This window comes from Nematostella vectensis, chromosome 9, assembly GCF_932526225.1.
Source record: "Nematostella vectensis chromosome 9, jaNemVect1.1, whole genome shotgun sequence".
Classification (NCBI taxonomy): Eukaryota; Metazoa; Cnidaria; class Anthozoa; order Actiniaria; family Edwardsiidae; genus Nematostella; species Nematostella vectensis.
In genome coordinates, this window is record NC_064042.1 from 17,096,526 (window position 1) to 17,117,501 (window position 20,976).

A 20,976-nucleotide genomic window follows, 5' to 3' on the forward strand; every position below is an offset into this window, starting at 1 on the left:
TAATTATTAATAATAATTAAAAATTAACAATAAATAATAATAATGATTAATTAATTAATAATTAATTATAGTAAATAATAATTAATAACATCAATAATTAATAATAATAAATAATTATTAATAAAAAATAATAATTAATAATAAATAATAAATATTTCAATAATAATTAAAAATAATTAATGATTAATAATGAATAATTAATAATAAATAATAATAATGAGTAATTAATTAAAAATTAATAATTAATTAATAATTAATAATTAATTATAGTAAATAATAATGAATAACGATTATAATTAATAATATAAAATAATTAATAAAAATAAATAATTAATAGTAATGAATAATAAATAATAAATAATAGGTAATAATAAATAATAAGTAATAATTTATAATAATTAATAATTAATAAATAATAATTAATAATTAATAAATAATAATTAGTAATAGTAATAATGATAATAATAATAATTAATAATAAATAATTAATAATTATAATTAAGAATTAATAATAATAATTAATAATTAATAATAATAATTAATGATTAATAATAATTAATAATTAATTAATATTTAATAATAATTAATAATTAATCATAGTAAATAATAATTATTAACAATAATAATTAATAATAATACATAATTAATAATAATTAATAATAATAATCAATAATAATTAAATAATTAACAATAATTAATAATCATTAATAAAAAATAATTAATAATAATAATTCATAATTAATAATAATTCATAATTAATAATAATTAATAATTAATAATAATTAATAATTATAATTATTATAATTAAAAACAATTCCTTAATTAATAATAATAAAAAATAAATAATAATAAATAATTAATAATATTAAATAATAATTAATAATAAATTATAAATAATAAGTAATAATAAATAATAAGTAATAATTTATAATAACGAATAATTAATAATTAATAAATAATAATTAATAAATAATAAATAATAATTAATAAATAATAATAAATAATAATAAATAATAATTTATGAAAATAATTTATAATTCATAATAATAATAATAATAATAATAATAATAATAATAATAATAATAATAATAATAATAATAATAATAATAATAATAATAATAATAATAATAATAATAATATCAATAATAATAATAAAAATAATAATAATAATAATAATAATAATAATAATAATAATAATAAATAATTAATTATTAATTATTAATAATAATTAAAAATTAACAATAAATAATAATAATGATTAATTAATTAATAATTAATTATAGTAATTAATAATTAATAACATAAATAATTAATAACATAAATAATTAATAATCATAAATAATTAATAATAAAAAATAACAATTAATAATAAATAATAAATATTTCAATAATAATTAAAAATAATTAATGATTAATAATGAATAATTAATAATAAATAATAATAATGAGTAATTAATTAAAAATTAATAATTAATTAATAATTAATAATTAATTATAGTAAATAATAATGAATAACGATTATAATTAATAATATAAAATATTTAATAAAAATAAATAATTAATAGTAATGAATAATAAATAATAAATAATATGTAATAATAAATAATAAATAATAATTTATAATAATTAATAATTAATAAATAATAATTAATAATTAATTATAGTAAATAATAATTAATAACAATAATAATTAATAATAATACATAATTAATAATAATTAATAATTATAATTATTATAATTAAAAACAATTCCTTAATTAATAATAATAAAAAATAAATAATAATAAATAATTAATAATATTAAATAATAATTAATAATAAATTATAAATAATAAGTAATAATAAATAATAAGTAATAATTTATAATAACGAATAATTAATAATTAATAAATAATAATTAATAAATAATAAATAATAATTAATAAATAATAATAAATAATAATAAATAATAATTTATGAAAATAATTTATAATTCATAATAATAATAATAATAATAATAATAATAATAATAATAATAATAATAATAATAATAATAATAATAATAATAATAATAATAATAATAATAATAATAATATCAATAATAATAATAAAAATAATAATAATAATAATAATAATAATAATAATAATAATAATAAATAATTAATTATTAATTATTAATAATAATTAAAAATTAACAATAAATAATAATAATGATTAATTAATTAATAATTAATTATAGTAATTAATAATTAATAACATAAATAATTAATAACATAAATAATTAATAATCATAAATAATTAATAATAAAAAATAACAATTAATAATAAATAATAAATATTTCAATAATAATTAAAAATAATTAATGATTAATAATGAATAATTAATAATAAATAATAATAATGAGTAATTAATTAAAAATTAATAATTAATTAATAATTAATAATTAATTATAGTAAATAATAATGAATAACGATTATAATTAATAATATAAAATATTTAATAAAAATAAATAATTAATAGTAATGAATAATAAATAATAAATAATATGTAATAATAAATAATAAATAATAATTTATAATAATTAATAATTAATAAATAATAATTAATAATTAATTATAGTAAATAATAATTAATAACAATAATAATTAATAATAATACATAATTAATAATAATTAATAATTAACAATAATTAATAAAACCTTTAAAAGAAAAAGTCGACAACAACGCATATTTATGTTTTTTAGAACGATATTTCGGCAGGCCAATACCTGCATTCTTCAGGTTATTTATGAGTTACAATGGCATGTTATAGCTAGTATATGTACAAAGTTTATTGATGATTAACTAACAAAAGGTAAAAATAGTAATTGAGTAAAGAGTGACTTATGGAAGATGGTAAATAGGGTGGTGTGGATTACTAAGCAGCTAAACGGTTTCTTCACGCCGGTTGAGGCCACCGGGTTCAAGAGTGCCAGCGCGAGCTATCAATGTGGCTTCTCTTGCTTTGCGGATGGAGTTGCGGTTATTTCTTATTTTTTCAATAGGAATGATCTCTATGTCAGAAGAGGAGTGGTTAGGTTTTAGGAAGTGTTCAGCGGCGTGGGTTGGTACTGGTCGAGATAGGGAGTCTGCAGTTCTGCTGTGGTCATTGAAGCGTTCTTTTAATTTGCGTTAAGTTTCCCATATATTGAAGGTTACAGCGGTTACATTGAATCATATAAATCACGTTTTTAGTATTGCAGGTTATGTGGGAGGTTATAGGTCGTGTTTCACCTGTTGAGAAAAATGTGTAGCTTGCAAGGCCATCGGTTCTAATATAGTGGCAGTTTAGGCAGTTTTTTCCGCAACGGAAAGAACCGGGAGGTTGGCTTTGCTTTAACGAGGATGTCGCGGAGGTTAGGTGAGCGGCGAAAGGCGACAAGAGGGGGCTCAGTGAAAACCTTATGGCATCGCTTAGACGAGAGTAGAAGGTTGTAGTTTCTACGGATTATGTTGTTGATGTTTGGTAGTGTAGGGTTATAGGGGATGCGACGGGAGTTTTTGTGGTTGTTATTATTAGGGCGTAGGGCGTCAATGCGGGAAATGTTTGCAACGCGTAGGATTTGTGTCTTGAGAAAAGCGGTTTATAGCCACGCTTGAGGAGGTAGTTGGTGAGTTCATTGCAGCGGTTATTAAAGCTTTCTTCTGTAGAACAAATGCGGCGAATACGGAGGGCGAGGCTATATGAGATGGCCTTTTTGGTGTGCTGAGGATGGCAAGATGAAAAAAGAAGGTGTTGGTGTTTGCCAGTAGGTTTGGAGTAGAGGTCAGTTTCGATTTTACATTAACAAGGGAGACACTAACGTCAAGAAAAAGTACATTGTTATAGGAGTGGGAACTTGTGTAAATTTAATGGTGGGATGTAGATTGTTAAGATAATCTACAAAAGCATTCAATTTGTCTAGAACTTCTGTTCTTGCTCGCGGCCTTAACTTTTGCCATAAACCGCTCAAAATCGACTGGTCTCAAGTCAACGCTGATATATATGATTTCAATCGTAGGATGCGACTAGCTGAATATTTCTTTAATGAAGACAATCCCAATGATAATACAGCTCATTGATAATACAGCTTAATGATAATACAGCTCATTTAACCCATTCCGTAACAAAAGCACTTGGACTCCCTCCGTAGGCAGGGATAGCTCACTCGACACCTTCCTTAATCCTGTTAAACTACAGATACAAACTCTTAACATAACAAGACTCACTCTAACACCACACCTGGTGAACGTAACGCTTTACCACAACTCAACCAAAGACAAGACATCATAATCAAACCTGCAGACAAAGGATCACAGTCGTAATGGACAAAGACTGGTATATTAATGAATGAATAGACAACTTAATGACACTAAATTCTACACACAATTAGATGCCAATACATTACTAATGACATACAAAAACGAGTCACAACTTACATTAACCGAATGCACACGGACGGAATAATTAATGAGGACACTAAATCCTACCTCACACCCAAAGACTCTAAACATGGACGGTTTTACATACTCCCTAAAAAACATAAACACGGTAATGCTGGACGCCCTATTTCCTCCAACTCCCACCCCACCGAACGCATCTCAGAATTTACCTTACCTCCAAGCCATTAGTAAGTAAACTTCCATCATACGTAAAGACACTAACCACTTCTTAAACATTTTATTAACAATCAGCAACCTACCTGGTCACACTCGACGTCTCTAGCCTCTATACTAATATTCCACATAATGATGACATCAACGCTTGTCACCACTTCCTTCTCACATGTAACACTAACCAAATCCCTGCTGGCACTATTTGTGATTTAACCAGCATGATCCTACAAATGAACAACTTCTCCTTCAATGACAATGCACAACGCATGGCACCCTCTTTCGCCTGTCTTTTTCTTGGCCTATTTGAAACCAACACTTTGCGTGACGCCCCTACAAACCCCATACGTGGTTAAGATACATTGACGATATTTTTGTTGTATGGACTGAGGGTCTAGACAAATTGAACGCTTTTGTAGATTATCTTAACAATCTACATCCCACCCCACTCCTATAACAATGTACCTTTTGACGTTAATGTCTCCCTTGTTAATAGTAAAATCGAAACTGACCTATACTCCAAACCTACTGACAAACACCTCCTCAAGCGTGGCTATAAACCGCTTTTCTCAAGAGACAAATCCTACGCGTTGCTAACATTTCCCGCAATGACGCCCTACGCCCTGATAATAACAACCACAAAAACTCCCGTCGCATCCCCTTTGTCACTACCTATAACCCTACACTACCTAACATTAACAACATAATCCGTAGAAACTACAACCTTCTATTCTCGTCTAAGGGATGCCATAAGGTTTTCACTGAGCCCCCTCTTGTCGCCTTTCGCCGCTCACCTAACCTCCGCGATATCCTAGTTAAAGCCAGGCTACCTTCCGACCACTCTACCAACCAACCTCCCGGTGCTTTCCGTCGCGGAAAAAACTGCAAATTAAGAAATTATAAGATCTCACTATAGGAACTTCAACAGACAAATGGTACTTCATCTCACGCAATGCCGCTACCAAGCACCTAAAATTGTTAACAAGAGAGTGCAATAGAAAGATCGCCGCATCATCTCTGGAACTCCTCCATCACAGAACATTATTAGAAAGGTCATGTACTAACAACGCTTACATATTTTACTGTCGCAAACTAGATTCCATGGCTCCCTCGCTTAAATCGCTCTTAGAAAACCGCCGCAATAACAAATATTCTCGCCGTAATCTCCCTACTCCCGACAACGATAATACGTCCACTATTACTCCCCAAGCCGCTCCTAATACTAACCCACCACCGGTGGCGACACAAGCCCCTCAGCGCCGACGCCGCCGTAGACGAAGACGACGTAAAAACGACTCCGTTGTTACTCTTGACAGCACATCGGTAATAAACATCTCCAGCACTTCTATCACCCGACGAAACTTCGGTTCTTGCTCGCGGCCTTACCTTTTGCCCTGCACCACTCAAAATCGACTGTTCTCAAGTCAACGCTGATATATATGATTTCAATCGTAGGATGCGACTAGCTGAATATTTCTTTAATGAAGACAATCCAATGATAATAGAGCTCGTTGATAATACAGCTCAATGATAATACAGCTCATTTAGCCCTTTCCGTAACAAAAGCACTTGCACTCATAATCAAACCCGCAGACAAAGGATTCGGCACAGTCGTAATGGACAAAGACTGGTATATTAATGATTGTAATAGACAACTTAATGACACTAAATTCTACACACAATTAGATGCCGACATTACTAATGACATACAAAAACGAGTCACAACTTACATCAACCGAATGCACACGGACAAAATAATTAATCAGGACACTAAATCCTACCTCACATCCAAAGACTCTAAACCTGGACGGTTTTACATACTCCCTAAAATACATAAACATGGTAATCCTGGACGCCCTATTATTTCCTCCAACTCCCACCCAACCGAACGCATCTCAGAATTTGTAGACTACTACCTCCAGCCATTAGTAGGTAAACTTCCATCATACGTTAAAGACACTAACCACTTCTCAAACATTTTATTAACACTCAGCAACCTACCAACAGACTCTCTCCTGGTCACACTCGACGTCTCTAGCCTCTATACTAATATTCCACATAATGATGACATCAACGCTTGTCACCACTTCCTCACATGTAACACTAACCCCATCCCTGCTGGCACTATTTGTGATTTAACCCGCATGATCCTCCAAATGAACAACTTCTCCTTCAATGACAATGCACAACGCATGGCACCCTCTTTCGCCTGTCTATTTCTTGGTCTATTTGAAACCAACACGCCCCTTACAAACCCCATACGTGGTTAAGATACATTGACGATATTTTTGTTGTATGGACTGAGGGTCTAGACAAATTGAACGCTTTTGTAGATTATCTTAACAATCTACATCCCACCATTAAATTTACAAGCTCCCACTCCTATAACAATGTACCTTTTCTTGACGTTAATGTCTCCCTTGTTAATAGTAAAATCGAAACTGACCTCTACTCCAAACCTACTGACAAACACCAACACCTTCTTTGTTCATCTTGCCATCCTCATCACACCAAAAAGGCCATCTCCTATAGCCTCGCCCTCCGTATTTGCCGCAGTTGTTCTACAGAAGAAAGCTTTAATAACCGCTGCAATGAACTCACCAACTACCTCCTCAAGCGTGGCTATAAACCGCTTTTCTCAAGACACAAATCCTACGCGTTGCTAACATTTCCCGCATTGACGCCCTACGCCCTAATAATAACAACCACAAAAACTCCAGTCGCATCCCCTATAACCCTACACTACCAAACATCAACAACATAATCCGTAGAAACTACAACCTTCTACTCTCGTCTAAGCGATGCCATAAGGTTTTCACTGAGCCCCCTATTGTCGTCTTTCGCCGCTCACCTAACCTCCGCGACATCCTCGTTAAAGCCAAGCTCCCTCCGACCGCTCTCCCACCAACCAACCTCCCGGTTTTTTTTGTTGCGCAAAAAACTGCCTCACCTGCCCCTATATTAGAACCGATGGCCTTACAAGCTACACATTTTTCTCAACAGGTGAAACACGACCTATAACCTCCCACATAACCTGCAATACTAAAAACGTGATTTATTATGTTCAATGTAACCGCTGTAACCTTCAATATATTGGGGAAACTAAACGCAAATTAAAGAACGCTTTAAGGACCACCGCAGAACTGTAGACTTCCAATCTCGATCCATACCAACCCACGCCGCTGAACACTTTCTAAAACCTAACCACTCCGCTTCTGACATAGATCTCATACCTATTGAAAAAATAAGAAATAACTGCGACAACATCCGCAAAGCAAGAGAAGCCACACTGATAGCTCGCGCTGGCACTCTTGAACCCGGTGGCCTCAACAGGCGTGAAGAAACCGTTTAGCTACTTAGTAATCCACACCACCCTATTTACTATCTTTCATAAGTCACTCTTTACTCAATTACTATTTTTACCTTTTGTTAGTTAATCATCAATGAACTTTGTACATATACTAGCTTACAAGTGAGATTAACAGCCATTGTAACTAATTTATAACCTGAAGAAGGTAGGTATTGGCCTGCCGAAATATCGTTCTAAAAAACATAAATCTGCGTTGTTGTCGACTTTTTCTTTTAAAGGTTTTATAAATTAATCAACTGTCGACGCAGATCACAAGGTTCGACGCACACCAGCAGACAGAGGATGTTCGGTGGTTTCTTCCTACGTTTTTGTAAATTCAATTTCAACCACCCATCTCCACATTGAGGTCCGGCTTCTGTTTGCAAGACTTCAATATGGGCATCGACATCACTGCCTACAGAGTTCACATTGGCTCATTCCCTGGTCGCCATATGGCGCGCTCGAACTCCACTCGCCAACGCAGTCCAACCAACTTGAAATGTACGTTACACAATCTTCCCGCCATTTTCTTGTTGTTCGTGTTACCAATCCTTATTGCAAAATCGATGGAATAGAAACCAACCCTGGACCTGTCACAAACATGTTCATGGACTCAAGTGACCCTCAAACCTTTAACTGATAACTTGATTTACCCATTCACTCCGCTATTCAACAAGACAAAAAAAATCCAGCTGAAACTTGTCCGCTTCCAGCACCACCTCATCAACTTCACCTTCTATAGAGTGCACAACCTTCTACCTCAACCCATTCTGCCCCGACCACTAATAAGATCTCACGATAGGAACTTCAACAGACAAATGGTACTTCATCTCACGCAATGCCGCTACCAAGCACCTAAAATTGTTAACAAGAGAGTGCAATAGAAAGACCGCCGCATCATCTCAGGAACTCCTCCATCACAGAACATTATTAGAAATGTCAAGTACTAACAACGTATTTTACGTATTTTTTAGTATTTTACTGTCGCAAACTAGATTCCATGGCTCCCTCGCTCAAATCGCTCTTAGAAAACCGCCGCAATAACAAATATTCTCGCCGTAATCTCCCTACTCCCGACAACGATAATACGTCCACTATTACTCCCCAAGCCGCTCCTAATACTAATCCACCACCGGTGGCGACACAAGCCCCTCAGCGCCGCCGCCGCCGTAGACGAAGACGACGTGAAAACAACTCCGTTGTTACTCTTGACAGCACATCGGTAATAAACATCCCCAGCACTTCTATCACCCGACGAAACTTCGGTTCTTGCTCGCGGCCTTACCTTTTGCCCTGCACCACTCAAAATCGACTGGTCTCAAGTCAACGCTGATATATATGATTTCAATCGTAGGATGCGACTAGCTGAATATTTCTTTAATGAAGACAATCCAATGATAATACAGCTCGTTGATAATACAGCTCAATGATAATACAGCTCATTTAGCCCTTTCCGTAACAAAAGCACTTGCACTCATAATCAAACCCGCCGACAAAAGATCCGGCACAGTCGTAATGGACAAAGACTGGTATATTAATGATTGTAATAGACAACTTAATGGCACTAAATTCTACACACAATTAGATGCCGACATTACTAATGACATACAAAAACGAGTCACAACTTACATCAACCGAATGCACACGGACAGAATAATTAATCAGGACACTAAATCCTACCTCACACCCAAAGACTCTAAACCTGGACGGTTTTACATACTCCCTAAAATACATAAACATGGTAATCCTGGACGCCCTATTATTTCCTCCAACTCCCACCCAACCGAACGCATCTCAGAATTTGTAGACTACTACCTCCAGCCATTAGTAGGTAAACTTCCATCATACGTTAAAGACACTAACCACTTCTCAAACATTTTATTAACACTCAGCAACCTACCAACAGACTCTCTCCTGGTCACACTCGACGTCTCTAGCCTCTATACTAATATTCTACATAATGATGACATCAACGCTTGTCACCACTTCCTTCTCACTATTTGTGATTTAACCCGCATGATCCTCCAAATGAACAACTTCTCCTTCAATGACAATGCACAACGCATGGCACCCTCTTTCGCCTGTCTATTTCTTGGTCTATTTGAAACCAACACGCCCCTTACAAACCCCATACGTGGTTAAGATACATTGACGATATTTTTGTTGTATGGACTGAGGGTCTAGACAAATTGAACGCTTTTGTAGATTATCTAACAATCTACATCCCACCATATCCCACCATTAAATTTACAAGCTCCCACTCCTATACAATGTACCTTTTCTTGACGTTAATGTCTCCCTTGTTAATAGTAAAATCGAAACTGACCTCTACTCCAAACCTACTGACAAACACCAACACCTTCTTTGTTTATCTTGCCATCCTCATCACACCAGAAAGGCCATCCCCTATAGCCTCGCCCTCCGTATTCGCCGCAGTTGTTATACAGAAGAAAGCTTTAATAACCGCTGCAATGAACTCACCAACTACCTCCTCAAGCGTGGCTATAAACCGCTTTTCTCAAGACACAAATCCTAACGCGTTGCTAACATTTCCCGCATTGACGCCCTACGCCCTAATAATAACAACCACAAAAACTCCAGTCGCATCCCCTATAACCCTACATCACCAAACATCAACAACATAATCCGTAGAAACTACAACCTTCTACTCTCGTCTAAGCGATGCCATAAGGTTTTCACTGAGCCCCCTATTGTCGCCTTTCGCCGCTCACCTAACCTCCGCTACATCCTCGTTAAAGCCAAGCTCCATCCGACCGCTCTCCCACCAACCAACCTCCCGGTTCTTTTTGTTGCGGAAAAGACTGCCTCACCTGCCCCTATATTAGAACCGATGGCCTTACAAGCTACACATTTTTCTCAACAGGTGAAACACGACCTATAACCTCCCACATAACCTGCAATACTAGAAACGTGATTTATATGATTCAATGTAACCGCTGTAACCTTCAATATATTGGGGAAACTAAACGCAAATTAAAGAACGCTTTAAGGACCACCGCAGAACTGTAGACTCCCAATCTCGATCCATACCAACCCACGCAGCTAAACACTTCCTAAAACCTAACCACTCCGCTTCTGACATAGAAGCTCATACCTATTGAAAAAATAAGAAATAACCGCGACTCCATCCGCAAAGCAAGAGAAGCCACACCGATAGCTTGCGCTGGCAATCTTGAACCCGGTGGCTTCAACGGCATGAAGAAACCGTTTAGCTACTAGTAATCCACACCACCCTATTTACCATCTTACATAAGTCACTCTTTACTCAATTACTATTTTTACCTTTTGTTAGTTAAATTATCAATGAATTTTGTACATATACTAGCTTACAAGTGAGATTACCAGCCATTGTAACTAATTTATATTATAATTATAATTATATTATAATAATAATAATTGAAAAATAATAATTAATAATACATTAATAATACATAATTAATAATAATAAATAATATAAATTATTTATTATTATTAATTATGTATAATATAATAATTATGTATAATTATGTATAATTATGCATAATTATGTATAATTATGTATAATTATAAATAATATAAATTATTTATTATTATTAATTATGTATTATTATTAATGTATTATTAATTATTATTTATAAATTATTATTAATTATTAATTATTAATTACAATATATTATTAATTATTACTTATTATTGATTATTTATTATTAATTATTATTAACTATTATTAGTTATTTATTATTATTAATTATTTATTATTATTGATTATTATTAATTATTTATTTTTATTATTTATTATTATTAGTAGTTATTTATTATTATTTTTTATTATTAATTATTGTTTATTGTTAATTAATATTTATTATTATTAATCATGTATTATTATTAATTATTATTATTATTAAGTATTATTTTTAATTATTATTAATTATTTATTATTATTAATTATTAGTAATTATTATTAATTATTTATTATTATTAATTATTATGAATTATTCATCATTATTAATTATTTATTATTGACAATTATTTATTATTATTAATTATTAATTAATATTGATTATATTAATTTTTATTAATTTTTATTATTATTACTATTATTAATTATTATTAATTATTATTAAATTTTAATTATTATTATGATTATCAATTACTGATTATTATTATTAATTTTTATTGATTATTAGTTATTATTAATTATTAATTATTATTGATTCTAATTATTATCAATTATTAATTATTATTAATTATTAATTATTAGTTTTTAATTATTATTATTATTAATTATTAAATATTTTTAATTATTATTAATTATAAATAATTATTAATTACTATAAATAATTAAATATTATTAAATATTAATTATTATTAATTATAAATTATTATTAATTATTAATTAATTGTTATTATTTTTATTAACTATTAATTATTATTATTTATTATTAATTACTATTAATTATTATTAATTATTATTAATTATTAATTATTATTAATTATTAGTTAATATAAATTATTATCAATTATTAATTATCATTATTTATAAATTATTAATAATTATTATTAATTATCAATTATTATGAATTATTATTATTAATTACCATTATTAATTATTATTAATTATTATTAATAATTATTATCAATTATTGATATTATTGTTGTTAATTATCATTAGTTATTATTATTATTATTATTATTATTATTATTATTATTATTATTATTATTATTATTATTATTATTATTATTATTATTATTATTATTATTATTATCAATTATTATTATTATCAATTATTATTATTATTATTATTATTATTATTATTATTATTATTATTATTATTATTATTATTATTATTATTATTATTATTATTATTATTATTATTATTATTATTATTCATTAATCGTAATCATTATTATTATTATAAATTATTATTATTATTATTATTATTATTATTATTATTAATTTTTATTAATTATTATTAATTATTATATAGTAATTATATTTATTTATTAATAATTATTAATTATTATTAATTATTATTTCTTAATTATTATTTTTCAATTATTATTTCATAATTATTTTTAGTTATTCATTATTATTAATTATTTATTATTATTGATTATTATTTATTATTATTAATTATTGTTAAATATTAATATTATTTATTATTATTAATTATTTGTAATTATTATATATTATTATTATTAGTTATTTATTATTATTGATTATTATTAATTATTGTTTAATGCTAATTATTATTTATTATAATTAATCATGTATTATTAATTATTATTATTATAATGAACTATTATTATTAATTAATATTATCAATTATTATTAATTATTATTAATTTTTATTAATTATTGATTATTTATTATTGATAATTTTTTATTATTATTAATTATTAATTATTATTAATTTTTATTAATATTATTATTATTAATTATTGTTAATTATTATTAAAATCTATTAATTATTAATTATTATTAATTTTTAATTATTAGTTATTAATTATTATTAATTATTATTAATTATTGTTTATTGTTAATTATTATTTATTATTATTAATCATGTATTATTATTTATTATTATTATTATTATTATTATTATTATTAAGTATTATTTTTGATTATTATTAATTATTTATTATTATATATTATTATTAATTATTATTATTAATTATTCATTATTAATTATTTATTATTGATAATTATTTATTATTATAAATTATTAATTAATATTAATTTTATTTTTTATTATTAATTTTTTTTGATATTATGATTATTAATTATTATCAATTATTATTAATTATTATTAAATTTTCATTATTATTAATGATTATCAATTATTAATTATTATTATTAATTTCTATAAATCATTAGTTATTATTAATTCTTATTAATTATTAGTTTTTAGTTATTAATTTTTATTAAGTATTATTAATTTTTAATTATTTTTAATTATTATTAATTATTATTAATTACTATAAATAATTAAATATGATTAAATATTAATTATTTTTAATTTTAAATTATTATTAATTATTAATTAATTGTTATTATTTTTATTAACTATTAATTATTATTATTTATTATTAATTACTATTAATTATTATTAAATATTTATTATTATAAATTATTATTAATTATTAATTACCATTAATTCCAAATTATTAATAATTATTATTAATTATCAATTATTTTTGATTATTATTATTAATTATCATTATTAATTATTATTAATTATTATTAATAATTATTATCAATTATTGATATTATTGTTATTAATTATTATTAGTTATTATTATTATTATTATTATTATTATTAATATTAATTATTTTTAATTATTATTATCAATTATTATTATTATTATTATTATTATTATTATTATTATTAATATTATTATTATTAATATTATTATTATTATTATTATTATTATTATTATTATTATTATTATTATTATTATTTATATTATTATTATTATTATTATTATTATTATTATTATTATTATTATTATTATTATTATATATAAATTTTTTTTTTAATTTAAAATTCTTTTTATTATTCATTAATTATTATTAATTTATTATTATTATTATTATTATTATTATTATTATTATTATTATTATTATTATTATTATTATTATTATTATTATTATTATTATTTTTTTTATTATTATTATTATTATTATTATTGTTATTATTATTATTATTATTATTAATATTATTATTATTATTATTATTATTATTATTATTATTATTATTATTATTATTATTATTATTATTATTATTATTATTATTATTATTATATATAAATTTTTTTTTTAATTTAAAATTCTTTTTATTATTCATTAATTATTATTAATTTATTATTATTATTATTATTATTATTATTATTATTATTATTATTATTATTATTATTATTATTATTATTATTATTATTATTATTATTATTATTATTATTATTATTATTATTATTATTATTATTATTATATATTATTATATATTATTATTATTAATTATTATTAATAAATATTAATTAATTATTAATTATTATTAGTAATTATTTATTAATTATTATTATTGAATATTAATGATTATTATTATTATTATTAATAATTATTTTTAATTATTAATAAATATTATTGGTAATTATTATTGTTATATATTATTTTTAATTATTATAATGTACCTATATTACCTAGCTCTTGAATCCCTGTACCTGTTTGAACCATCCCCTAAAACACTGCACCTCCAAGACCAAGCCATTGATACCCTGTACCCCTGTGTACTCACTCATTCATAACTTGCACCTCTATGACCTAGTTGTTGATATCTTTGACTCTTATTACCAACCCCTGAAACCCTGTACCCCTTTGACCAACTCTTGTTTCCCTATACACCTGTCAACTCACCCACAAACTCACTTATCTTAACGTCGCCTTAACGCCCTTATCTTTACACCCCTGAAAAAATCCCAAGTTGATCTGACCTGGATTCGAACCCCGGCCCTCTTGTTTGAGAAGCGAAGCCCGTACCACTGAGCTATCGCGCCACTCTCTTGAAAACTAGAAGTAACTACCGTATAGCCTTGTTTACCCAGCCTTATATGGTATAGAGTAGTTTTCCCTTGATATCTATTAACTATTAATTATTATTATTTATTATTAATTACTATTAATTATTATTAAATATTTATTAATATAAATTATTATTAATTATTAATTACCATTAATTCCAAATTATTAATAATTAATATTAATTATCAATTATTTTTAATTATTATTATTAATTATCATTATTAATTATTATTAATTATTATTAATAATTATTATCAATTATTGATATTATTGTTATTAATTATTATTAGTTATTATTATTATTATTATTATTATTATTATTATTATTATTATTATTATTATTATTATTATTATTATTATTATTATTATTATTATTATTATTATTATTAATATTAATTATTTTTAATTATTATTATCAATTATTATTATTATTATTATTATTATTATTATTATTATTATTATTATTATTAATATTATTATTATTAATATTATTATTATTATTATTATTATTATGATTATTTATATTCTTATTATTATTATTATTATTATTATTATTATTATTATTATTATTATTATTATTATTATCATTATTATTATATATAAATTTTTTTTTAATTTAAAATTGTTAATTATTATTAGTTATTATTATTATTATTATTAATATTAATTATTTGTTATTAATTTTTATTATTAGTTATTATTATTATTATTATTCTTATTCTTATTATTAATTATTAATTATTATTAAGTAAAATCAACTAGGGACTTTTTCAGGGGTGTTAAGGTAAGGACGGTGGAATTAGGGGGTGGGTGCACAGTGGTACAGGATATAAACGGCAGGGTCACAGGGATGCAAGTTGGTAAGCGCTTGGTCATACATGGGTAAAGGGTAGTTATGTGATTAGGTGTCATAGGGGTGTAAGTCAGTTAGGGATGGGTAGGCAGTGGTATAGGGTAGTAAGTGCTACGTCATAGGGGTGTAGCCTAGTTAGGGGTTAGTACTTAGGGGTATAGTGTAGTAAGTGCTAAGTCATAAGGGTGTAGCTTAGTTAGGGGTGGGTATTCAGGGGTATAGGGTAGTTAGTGCTAGGTTGTAGGGGTTTAGCTTAGTTAGGGGTGGGTACTCAGGGTTAAAGGGTAGGTAAGTGCTCGGTTATAGGGGTGTAGTTTAGTTAGGGTTGGGTATTCAGGGGTATAGTGTAGTTAATGCTCTTGAATCCTTGTACCTGTTTGAACCATCCCCTAAAACCCTGCACCTCCAAAACCAAGACATTGATACACTTTGACCCTGTGTACTCACTCATTCATAACTTGCACCCCTATGACCTAGTTCTTGATATCATTGACCCTTATTACCAACCCTTGAAACCCTGTACCCCTTTGACCAACTCTTGTTACCCTATACACCTGTCAACTCACCCACAAACTCACTTATCTTAACGTCCCCTTAACGTCCTTATCTTTACACCCCTTAAAAAATCCCAAGTTGATCTGACCTGGATTCCAACACCGGCCTTCTTGTTTGAGAAGCGAAGTTCGTACCACTGAGCTATCGCCCACTCTCTTGAAAACTAGAAGTAACTACCGTATAGCCTTGTTTACCCAGCCTTATAAGGTATAGAGTAGTTTTCCCTTGATATCTCGAGAGTGGCGCTATGGCTCAGTGGTACGGGCTTCGCTTCTCAAGCAAACGAGCCTGGGTTCGAATCCAGGTAAGATCAACTAGGGACTTTTTCAGGGGTGTTAAGGTAAGGACGGTGGCATCAGGGGGTAGGTGCACAGGGGTACAGGATATAAACGGCAGGGTCACAGGGATGCAAGTTGGTAAGCGCTTGGTCATACATGGGTAAAAGGTAGTTATGTGATTAGGTGTCATAGGGGTGTAGGTCAGTCAACTTCTTGTTAGTTATTAATTATTAATTAATAATTATAATTATTAATTATAATTTATTATTATTATTAATTATTATTATTATTAATTTTTGTTAATTTTTGTTAATTATTATAAATTATTATAAATTATTTTTAATTACTAATTATTGTTTTTAATTACTAATTATTATTTTTAATAAGTAATTGTTATTTTTAACTATTATTTTTAATTATTATTATTAATTATTATTATTAATTATTATTATTAATTATTATAATGTACTCTTATTACCTAGCTCTTGAATCCTTGTACCTGTTTGAACCATCCCCTAAAACCCTGCACCTCCAAGGGGGTGGGTGAACAGGGGTACAGGATATAAACGGCAGGGTCACAGGGGTGCAAGTTGGTAAGCGCTTGGTCATACATGGGTAAAGGGTAGTTATGTGATTAGGTGTCATAGGGGGGTAGGTCAGTTAGGGATGGGTAGGCAGGGGTATAGGGTAGTAAGTGCTAGGTCATAGGGGTGTAGCTTAGTTTGGGGCTGGTACTCAGGGGTATAGGGTAGTAAGTGCTAAGTCATACGGGTGTAGCTTAGTTACCGGTGGGTACTCATGGGTATAGGGTAGTTAGTGCTAAGTCGTAGGAGTTTAGCTTAGTTAGGGATGGGTACTCAGGGATATAGGGTAGTTACAGCCAAGTCATAAGGGTGTAGCTTAGTTAGGGGTGGGTATTCAGGGGTATAGGGTAGTTAGTGCTAGGTTGAAGGGGTTTAGCTTAGTTAGGGGTGGGTACTCAGGGGTATAGGGTAGTTACAGTTAAGTCATAAGGATGTAGCTTAGTTAGAGGCTGGTATTCAGGGGTATAGGGTAGGTAAGTGCTCGGTTATAGGGGTGTAGTTTAGTTAGGATTGGGTATTCAGGGGTATAGTGTAGTTAGTGCTACGTCACAGGGGTGTAGCTTAGCAAGGGTTGGGCACTCAGGGGTAAAAGCTAGTTAGTGCTAGGGTCGTAGGAATGTAGCTTAGTTATCGGTGGGTGCTCAAGGTCATAGGGTAGTAAGTGCTGGGTCATAGGGTATAGATTAGCTAGGGGTGGGTATTCAGATGTATAATATTAATTATTATTAATTAATAACTATTAGTAATTATTATTTTATAATATTAATATATATATATATATTATTTTATATTATTATTAATTAATATTATTAATTATTATAACTATTAATTGAAGATTATTATTAATTTATTATTACAATTAATTAATTTTTAATTATTATTAATTATCATTATTTTTATTAATTTTTAATATTATAATCATTATTATTAATTATTGTTATTATTAAATAATTATTAATTAAATATTAATTAATTATTATTAATTATTTTCAAATATTGTTATTAATTATTATTATTAATTATTATTATTATTTATTATTATTATTATTAATCAATAATCATTATTCTTAAAGAATCATTATTATTCATTATTATTTTTTATTAATCATTATTAATTATTATCAATTATTATTGATTATTATCAATTATTATCAATTATTTTCAATTATTATCAATTATTAATTATTATTGATTAATAAGAATTAGTTATTATTGATTAAGAGTTATTAATTATAATTGATTATTGTTATTAATTATTATTATTAATTGTTATTATTAATTATTATTATTAATTATTTATTATTATCACTTATTTATTATTATTAATTATTATTATTATTATTATTATTTATTCTTAATTATTATTATTTATTGTTAATTATTCTTGATTATTATTAATTATCATTATAAATTATTATTATTAATTATTATTATTAAATATTATTAATTATTATTATTAATTATTATTATTGAATATTATTAATTATTATTTTTAATTATTATTTTTAATAATTATTATTATTAATTATTATTATCAATTATTTTTATTATTCATTAATTATTATTAATTAATTAATATTATTATTATTATTTTTATTATTATTATTATTATTATTATTATTATTATTATTATTATTATTTATAATTATTATTATTAAATATTATTAATTATTATTTTAAATTATTATTTTTAATAATTATTATTATGAATTATTATTTTTAATAATTATTATTATTAATTATTATTATCAATTCTTTTTATTATTCATTAATTATTATTAATTTATTATTATTATTATTATTATTATTATTATTATTATTATTAATATTAATTATTTTTAATTATTATTATCAATTATTATTATTATTATTATTATTATTATTATTATTATTATTATTAATATTATTATTATTAATATTATTATTATTAATATTATTATTATTATTATTATTATTATTATTATTAATATTAATTATTTTTAATTATTATTATCAATTATTATTATTATTATTATTATTATTATTATTATTATTATTATTATTAATATTATTATTATTAATATTATTATTATTATTATTATTATTATTATTATTATTATTATTATTATTTATATTATTATTATTATTATTATTATTATTATTATTATTATTATTATTATTATATATAAATTTTTTTTTAATTTAAAATTCTTTTTATTATTCATTAATTATTATTAATTTATTATTATTATTATTATTATTATTATTATTATTATTATTATTATTATTATAATTATTATTATTATTATTATTATTATTATTATTATTATTATTATTATTAATTATTATTAATAAATATTAATTAATTATAAATTATTATTAGTAATTATTTATTATATATTATTATTGAATATTAATGATTATTATTATTATTATTAATAATTATTATTAATTATTAATAAATATTATTGGTAATTATTATTGTTATATATTATTTTTAATTATTATAATGTACCTATATTACCTAGCTCTTGAATCCCTGTACCTGTTTGAACCATCCCCTAAAACACTGCACCTCCAAGACCAAGCCATTGATACCCTGTACCCCTGTGTACTCACTCATTCATAACTTGCACCTCTATGACCTAGTTGTTGATATCTTTGACTCTTATTACCAACCCCTGAAACCCTGTACCCCTTTGACCAACTCTTGTTTCCCTATACACCTGTCAACTCACCCACAAACTCACTTATCTCAACGTCGCCTTAACGCCCTTATCTTTACACCCCTGAAAAAATCCCAAGTTGATCTGACCTGGATTCGAACCCCGGCCCTCTTGTTTGAGAAGCGAAGCCCGTACCACTGAGCTATCGCGCCACTCTCTTGAAAACTAGAAGTAACTACCGTATAGCCTTGTTTACCCTGCCTTATATGGTATAGAGTAGTTTTCCCTTGATATCTCGAGAGTGGCACTATGGCTCAGTGTTACAGGCTTCGCTTCTCAAGCAAACGAGCCAGGGTTCGAATCCAGGTAAGATCAACTAGGGACTTTTTCAGGGCTGTTAAGGTAAGGACGCTGGTATCAGGGGGTGGGTGCACAGGGGTACAGGATATCAACGGCAAAGTCACAGGGGTGCAAGTTGGTAAGTGCTTGGTCATACATGGGTAAAGGGTAGTTATGTGATTAGG